Source organism: Equus przewalskii, chromosome 7 (genome assembly GCF_037783145.1).
Source record: "Equus przewalskii isolate Varuska chromosome 7, EquPr2, whole genome shotgun sequence".
In the NCBI taxonomy this organism is placed as follows: Eukaryota; Metazoa; Chordata; class Mammalia; order Perissodactyla; family Equidae; genus Equus; species Equus przewalskii.
Genome location: NC_091837.1, coordinates 33,368,069 through 33,376,711, shown reverse-complemented (window position 1 = coordinate 33,376,711; position 8,643 = coordinate 33,368,069). Strand labels below are relative to the sequence as shown.

Genomic DNA, 8,643 nt, shown 5'->3' with positions numbered 1-8,643 from the left:
ACCTACAACTTCAAGCTTCACAATAATCTCTGGTAGACATTATTAAACCTCATTTTACAGATGAAGACACTGAGGCTCAGGGAGATGACAAGTGATGGTTACAAAATAATGACCACAATAGCAACCCCACCGACTGCCACTTACCAGAACCAGGCCGCTGAGAGTTGCCTGAAGTCCCTCTGAGACTGGTTGGCCATTGCTATGGCCAGAGACATTTTTTTGCCAGTTTCCAGTAAGGTCTATGAATTGGCCTACAGACGTCAGGAAAGGAGAGGGAAGAGAGGAGAGAAGAGGAGAGCAGGGAAGAGAGGGGAGACGAAGGGAGGGGAAGAGAAGGGGGGAGGGGAGGGGAGGGAAGGAGAGGAAAAGAGGAGGGGGCAGGAGGAGGAAAGGAGAGGAGAAGGAGAGGGGAGGAGGAGGGAAACAGAAGAGAGGAGAGGAGGGCAGGGGAGGACGAGACAAGACTAGCAGAAGTGAGAGCCTGCAGAGACCTCGGTGCCAGCTGGGGCGCTGCTGCCGCGCGAGGCCGGTCCTGCGCAGAGATGCCCCCGGGGGCGCGGGCGCCGGCTGAGGAGTCGGAGCGGCAGCTCTGGCCCCGATTCCCTGGGCAGAATTCCTGCGGGCTTGAAAGACGCAAGGAGAGGAAGGCTCCATCTGTCAGAAATGCCTCCGCATGGAAAAGTGAGCAGCCTCAGGTTTCCTCCTGGCTCTAACAGTGTTTTTTCAGCAAAGAGCCGATTTTAGCTGGTAGAGAAAATTTATTTTTTTATGGAAGGACTTAGATTCTTATTCTTCCTGAAAGGTTTTTATTCATTTTATGTGATGTTCCTAAACACACTTAGCGTTGTATTTCATACAAAACTCACCCTCTCACATACATGTGAAATCAAAATGATTTTAAAAATTATGTATGGGTGCTTTGTTTTAATGTGTATTACGGAAAGCATTGGGATATGCATTATTCTATTATAACGTAAATCATACAACAAAATTGTTAGAAAATAAAGGAGGAACTCACCCATAATTTCAGGTTACTAATATAAAAACTGTTATAATTTGGTCTTTTCCTTCCAGTCTCTTTTTCTCATGTGCATGTCATCATAGTATTTGTATAATTTTACACCCCTCCTTTTCTCACTTACTATTTTGAAGGTGTTTCCATTTGGACACATAGTCCTTTTGTCATCATTTTAAATTACTAATATACCACTAAGTAACTACAGCATATTTTTCTTAACTATTATATTATTGGAAATTAAGTGGTGAAGCAAATTTTGATTAATAAGAACTGTGGCATTGAAAAAAAGTTATGATGGGGGCAGGCCCCATGGCCGAGTGGTTAAAGTTCCCTGCGTTCTGCTTTGGTGGTCCAGGTTTGCGGGTTCAGATCCTGGGTGCAGACCTACCCCACTCATCAGCCATGCTGTGGAGGTGTCCCTCACACAGAGTGGAGGAAGACTGGCACGGATGTGAGCTCAGGGTGAATCTTCCTCACCAGAAAAAGAGATGATGACTTTAAGGCAGAAGGCAAAAAATTCTCTATTACCTATAGTAGATAGCTGCTATAGAAATGCTTTTGAAAATAAAACCATGGAATATTTCCAAAGTAACCACTGTTTTTTGTTAATATGCTACTAGAAATTATAGCAGCTGATTTTTATTGATGACCTCCTGTGTGCCAGGCAACAGTCTAAGTGCTTTACAATATTAGCTCCTTCACGTCATCCCCATCCTCTGGGAGGAAGATACCATCTGTAGCCCTATTTTTTTTTTTTTTGAGGAAGATTAGCTCTGAGCAAACATCTGTTGCCAATCCTTCTCTCTTTACTGAGGAAGACTGGCCCTGAGCTAACATCTGTGCCCATCTTCCTCTACTTTACATGTGGGACGCCTGCCACAGCATGGCCTGATGAGTGGTGCTAGGTCTGCACCCAGGATCTGAACTGGCGAACCCTGGGTCTCCGAACAGCAAAGTGCGAACTTAACTCCTGCACTACCGGGCCGGCCCCCTGTAGCCCTATTTCATGGGTAATGCTTGCTCACAGAAAGATGAAGTTACTTGTCCAAGATTATATAGCTAGTAAGTGGCAGGGTGGGGACTGGAACCCATGCTGTCTGGATCCACGGTTTGTGTTCTTAACCACCATGTTTTTAGAAACATATTTTAGAAAACTCCTGCGCATCTGTGGGGAAGCTGGACTCCACAGATTAGGCAGATTTGGGTCCAGTTGTGACTCTGCCTCTTATCAGCTCCGTGTTTAGGCAAGTTACTTAAGCTCTCTGAACTTGAGTTTATCTATAAAATAAAATTAATAGAATTGTTATAAGGTTCAAGGGAAATAATAGAAGCGAAGTGCTGGGCACAGAAGTAGCTGCTCAGCTCATGTTAGTCTCGCCTCTTTTCTGATCACCAGTCTGACAAGCAGCAGGTGAAGGAGCAACGGGCCGATTCCCTTCATTTAGATTGGAAGAAGAAGCTGATAATGGACACTCAATAAGCCCAAGCTTTGGTTTGGTTTTCACCTCAATCCTCAAAAAATACTAAGACATCAGAGCAGGATCATAGAACATAAAAAGTAAGAATTAGCTGAGCGAATGGGAAATCGAAAGATAAGCCATATTGAAAGATGGTCCACATTAACTAGATATATTCAAAAGTGTAGGTGCTCAAGACACAGTCCTAGCCCCAGCACTTGACTGTGCCTTGCATACAGCGGACACTCATAAACACTTGATGGATGACAATGCGTTGATGCAAGCAAGGCTGAATCTCGGACATGATGAGAGGTTGGTGCTTCTTTCTGGCTGGCCTTAGGGAAAATTGTGATGTGGATGAAATTTGTCTTAACTCTGTAAAAGATGCCTGAGTTGTCTCCCTTTTTGGCAACTTGCCTTAGGTCTTCACAGCTTTCATCATTCCCAAATGCCCCACTCTGATATTCTTCTCAGGCTTGCCTCCTTGGATCTACTGAAAGCCTTGACGCTTCCCTTTGCATCCCCTTGTCTTTGCCCCGTCTACCTCTATCAAAGCTTACCTGTCCTTTAGCTCACTACCCCTACCTTCTGGGGTCCTTCTGGGTAACCTGATTCCCTGAATCAAACTTAACTTCTATGGCTGATAATAGCCTAATGGCTCTTTCCTCCCAAGTGAGATTTCAGTGCCTGGGGGTCACAGGGGACAATATTTTGGAGGCATGAGCTTTTGTGCTATTTAGTGGGAAAGTCAGTCCATCTTCTGATGAATTGTCTCTGTTGATGGGAATTTCCAGCAACTTGTTCTGCTCTCCACAGCTGAAGATGTTAGGGAGAACATTTGGATATTTCCACAGAGAGTCATAAAAAGGAGTACAAAAAAAAAAAAAAAAAAGGAGGAGACGTAAACACTTTCTTGGAGACAGTGACAGTCACTTTAATATGCATTTCCACTGTGTTCCGTAGAGAGAAAGTAGAGGAGGCTGACGCTGCAGGCTTGTTTGTCCATCCGTTCCTGCATCCCTTTAAAGCATCTGCTCTGCCTTCAGAGGACTCAGTAGCGCTGCTCGACTCAGATGGGAGGATGTGATCAGACGTCAGGGGAAGTTTCCCGGAAAAGGCTTAAACTACTAGAAGCCATTATTCAAGGAAAATGTGAGATCTTTTTCTTTAGAGGTTAAGACAGCTCGTTTCTCTGAAGTGATCTCATTGTGTTTGTTCCTGATAGTATGTGACTGCCCTAGAAGTTTGCTGATGGCCTCTTCTGGTCCTGAGATCAGATGACTCTAGACTGATAGGAGCAAAGATCTAGAGGAGTGCTTTCCCAGGCAGCGTTAAGGCATTACTCCCTCGTGTTTTCTAGTGCTAATGGCGGCAGTTCTCTCAGAGAAAGGGGGCCAGGCCCCACATAGCCCGCATGACTGATGCCCACCTTGGTTGTGTTCAGATCCTTCATCCTTTTTAAGGATAGCTTTGGCCTCCGATGGGCCAGGCTCTCCACTCTTCTTTGGGATTGCCCACACCATCGTGCCATTGTTTGGCTCCTCCTGAGCAGGGCTCACACTTCATCAAGTCATAACTATTTTCTATTTTCAGGAGAAAAATGGACAGTGCCTGAAATATGATCATTGTCTCTAACATGTCCAACAGGCTTGGGAGAAAACGCCAGGGTTTCCCCCTTCTTCACTCCAGCCACATTGGCTTTTTCCTGGTTCTTTCCCGAATGTCCTTTCTCAGGCCAAAATGCTCTCCCCCGGCTGGCTCTTCAAACAACTGGCTTCTTCTCCCTCAGGTTTGGGCTCAGCTGCTGTAGCCTCAGAGCAGCGAGCCCTGACTTCATGATCTACAGGAGCACCTTGCTCGTTTACTGAGGTCTAACAGCACGCTTCTCATTTCCTTTTTAGCAACTCCCTCAATTTGAAACGAATTAACTAACTTTACACATGCGCCTGCACGTGCAAAAACATTGGTACATACTTTGCATGTATATGTTTGTCTACTTATCGTTGGTCTCCTTCACTAGACTCCAAGGTCCCTGAAAGCAAGGAATATGTGCGTTTGTTTCATATCCAGAGTTAAGCACACAGTAGGAGACCTCTGTACATTCACTGAATGAATGAATGAATACCCATAAGCCCCTCACAAGGGAACACTGAAGCTCCATGGTCTACACCTGAGCTGTCCAGCACGGCGGCGACCACCACAGGTGGCCACTGGGCACTTGAGACAAGGCTCACCCAAACTGGAATGCACCAGAAGTGTAAAATATCCCCCAAACTTCAAAGAGTTAGTACAAAAAAGCATGTAAAATATCACATTAATAATTTTTAGATTGATTACACATTTAAATAATATCTTAGATATATTGAGTTAAATGAAATGTAGAATTTGGTATTAAAATTAATTTCATCTGTTCTTTGTACTTCCTTCAGTGTGGGTGCTAGAAGACATGAACTCGCGTATGTGGCTCAGGCCGTATTTCTGCTGGCCAGTGCCGGCCAGTCCGCTGCGGGAGTGCTCAGGAAGTCAAGGTGTTACCTCTAGATGTTGTTTAATCAGTTAAAAGAGTAACTTCTCCCCCGTATTTACTGACTAGGACTCGAGTCCTGGGTTTGCCTATAACTCACTGAGGGTTCAGGCCTGAGTCACCTTCTCCAGGGACCCTGGTTCTCTTGTGTGACAAAGTAGCGACTGAATTAGACTGTGTCAGAGGATCCTTTCAGCTCCAACACTATGCGATTCTGCCATTAATTGCCTATTCAGGGTAAGGACAGCAGAGAAATCTTCTTCTGGGACTGATATATTTTATAACCCCTGTTCCCTTTTCCTTATCTTGGCCTTCAAATGTCCCCTTTATGTAAACACAGTCAAAGATAAAATTTAACAAAACCTCTGTTTTCCTGGACTCAATGTAGCCAAAGCTGCTGCAAATAATAATTTGTTAATCAGACTCAAAGAGGTGGTTTAGCTGGATTTCCAGAGCTGCCTTCAAGGAAGCTGCTGATTTTTCCGCATGTGTTCACAGACACCAGGCGCTGGGAGGCCTGACGCGCGGCATCTTGTCCATCTGGCCATTGGAGCTCCATGCTGCGACGGCCGCGCAGAGGAGCTGGGTCCAGAGCGCCCGGCGCATCTGCCGTATCGCGGACTCGACGCCAGCATCACTGCTGCATGGATTCAGACTGGGATAGACTGCTCCCGAAATTTGACTTGGTATGTTTTTATTTTAGATTCAATGCTTATTTGGTAAACCCAGAGAGAAAATGGTGATGGAATTTTATAGCAATTCATGTATACTCATAGGTTCTTTTACCAGAGTTGTATTTTTAAAATACAGTTTCGATCGTGTCCATTGCTTGGCAGGAGAAGAAAGCGTGACGTGCACTTCCTGTGTGTGGCAGTCCGCGAGCCGTCCCCGGGCGCCCTCCTCCCGCCTCCACCACTTTGCGCCTGGCTTTCTCTTTGCCCGGAGGAGCCCTCCTCCCGCCTCCACTGGTGAAATCCTCCTCCGTCCTCACTGCCCAGTTCAAGTCCTCGTCCTCTTTCCGGGCTTCCTGGTTCTCCAGATGGGAAAAGAGGTGCTCCTAATCCACGCTCTCGCAGGAGAAGCAGAGCAAGCGCGCAGGGAGTGCTGACTGTCCATGAGACATCATCGGGATTTCTAGGTATTATCACGCAGAATTTCCACGAGGCAGGTACCAACGAGCTCACTGAGGCACAAAGAGATTAAATAGATGTCTCTAGGTCCCCCAGCTAGTAAGTGTCAGGCTCAGAGTAAAGCCCAGAGAGGCTGTGCTCTTAGCTGCGGCACTCTCTTGGGACATCTCGGTTGCCCTTTCCCCTAGATTGCGGGAGTTTTGGGGGCCTGGACTATGTAACGGCTGGCTTACAACAGTTACTTCACAAAGTACTTCTTAAATGAATGCATTAACTAATATTCAACCTAGGAAAAATGTAGGTTTAAACTTTTAAAAATCACACAAAATATTCAGTCTTCATCTAAAATTTGCCATTACTTAGGCTAGTTCATTTGCTTTCTCCCGCAGGCGAGATTCCCTGCTTTGGCCCAGATGAGGTCTGTAAAGCCACATGATGTCAGGGAGCGCAGGGAAGGTAATCCTGGCATGAGATGAAGCTATGGGGCGTGCTTGCCCCGCCCTCTCTGAGGACAGCTGGGACTCTGACTTGAGGGCAGTTCTTTCTAGAGGCCTGGGCACCCATTCACTTCCTCCTTGGCATTTTCATTTTCCTGTGGGCCCTCAGGGGACTTGGTTTTGCCCACCAGTTTCAGGAGTAATTCCAGGATTCAGGATAGCAAACATCAGGCAAGATGTCACTAATCTTTATCCCACTCTTTCTGGCAGTGATCTTTCATCAACCACTGCTTCTCCCTCCGGCTGGTCTTTAACCTCAGAATATTTCTCAACAAAGCTATTAGTAGTGGACTGGAGTTGACACTTGAAATATGTTTGTCATCACCAGCTGGCATAAGCAAAGCATTTAGAGGAATCCACTCACACAAGTAAGCACGACCATGGCTATAGCAGCGGCCTGCCCATGGGTCCCCGTCCTTATAGTTTCAGTGCACACTTGCTGGATTTCCAGCTACAAGCACCTGGATTTCTCTGCCTGAGGATCTTCTATAGCTAAAAGAACCTGTTTTGGCACCTCCACACAAAAGGCTAGAAGTGCTGAGAATTAACAATAAACGGCTGCTTGGCTGGCGGGAGTTGGTGTATAAATACCCCAGCTCCCCCACCCCTCAGAGGTAATTTCTCCTTTTTGGGTATTCACATTAAACAGTTGTCATATCTACGACTGTGGACTTATAATGGTAATTTGCTTGATAATAAATGTTTATTTATTTATTTTATTTTCCTATCATATTTCTCCACTCTGCAGCTGGCGTTTCCTAGAATCACCTTCCAAATGAACCACCTGTACTTGAATGGTGGTTTGAGCGCTGGTGTCTGGAGGAACCAAAACTAAGACAATGGCTGTATCAAGAGTCTGAAGAATGAAGTCATGGTCGGAGTCTGAGTCATGCTTCAGAACTGTTTACTGAGAGAAAAGTGCTTCTGATGGAAGCTCACGCACCAGTGAGGTTGGGGAGCACGAGAAAGTGAGAACAGAATGGGGCTGAAGGAAAGGACAGGAAAGGAGAAGGGGTTACTTCAACAAGTTGGTTCTGCCGGAGGCTCAGGAACGTGGAGAAGCAGTTTGAGGTGTGCAGAGGAGAAATGCACAGAAGGCCAGGAAGCCCGACACTAGATCACTGCCTCCTGGGAAATCATGAAATCTGATTAAAACAGACACCGTAAGGGCTCTTTTTGTGCTATGCACTTTTCTTCCTGGGGAATTTGCATATTCCCTGATAAAAAGATAGATATAAAGTGTCCTGAAGAATATTAAGAAGTAAACCGTAGTACAACGCCTTTAGTTTTGAATAGTAAGAACTCTGTTTCCTCATTTCCTTTGGAAATCTAACAAAATATTCCTTATGAAAAATTTTTGAGGATAAGCACTTAAAAGACATTGCTACAAGCTGTGCTCCTAATGTTTTCTTATCATTTTTTACCTACATGGAAAGCATACAGATCACCATGACGGCCCCGTAGCTGCCAAGTGAAAGGGTGTTAAGATGATTTTGACCCTCTACATTGAATGTGCTGTCATCTTTACTGTAAAAGAAATTACCTAGACTCAAATCATTATCCAGAAGTCACTAAATCTTTTGACATAAAATGGCAAAATCTTTTAAGAATAAATGATATAGCAAGACCAAGGATAAACTGAGTTCAACAAAAATCAATTGCTGTGAAATCTAGTTTGTCTATTTTGATTTTGTCTATTTCCTTGTCTTTCTCCTGGGGAGAGGAGCAGATTTTGTACCTAAACCAAAGATGGGGACACCACTGGTGAAGCCGTTCTTTTGTCTTCTTCCCGCAACGCATGCCTCTGCTTGAACCTCTTCCCTCCCAGGTCTGAGGTGGGAGCTTGGGGACCCCAGGGTCCTAAGGGAATGACAATTGTGGCATTCATCTCTGGGAGGACAGGGGGAGAGGGTGTATAAGAAAATAGTGTTCAGGCCAGTTAATGACGTGAGCGGGGGAAGGGCAAGCGTGGGGAACGGAGCGGGTTCTGAGAGCAAGAAGGAGATGAAATGGGTGA

The 8,643-nt window shown here is 45.5% G+C and overlaps 1 long non-coding RNA gene across 1 annotated transcript; it reads left to right on the top strand.

The window, feature by feature from the left end:
- The first annotated feature begins 469 nt into the window (after positions 1 to 469).
- Positions 470 to 8,280, top strand: LOC139084793 (uncharacterized). Its single transcript, XR_011542546.1, has 4 exons — positions 470 to 681; positions 5,498 to 5,685; positions 5,836 to 6,137; positions 7,375 to 8,280. It is a non-coding gene; the product is annotated as an uncharacterized lncRNA (long non-coding RNA).
- The last annotated feature ends 363 nt before the right edge of the window (positions 8,281 to 8,643 follow it).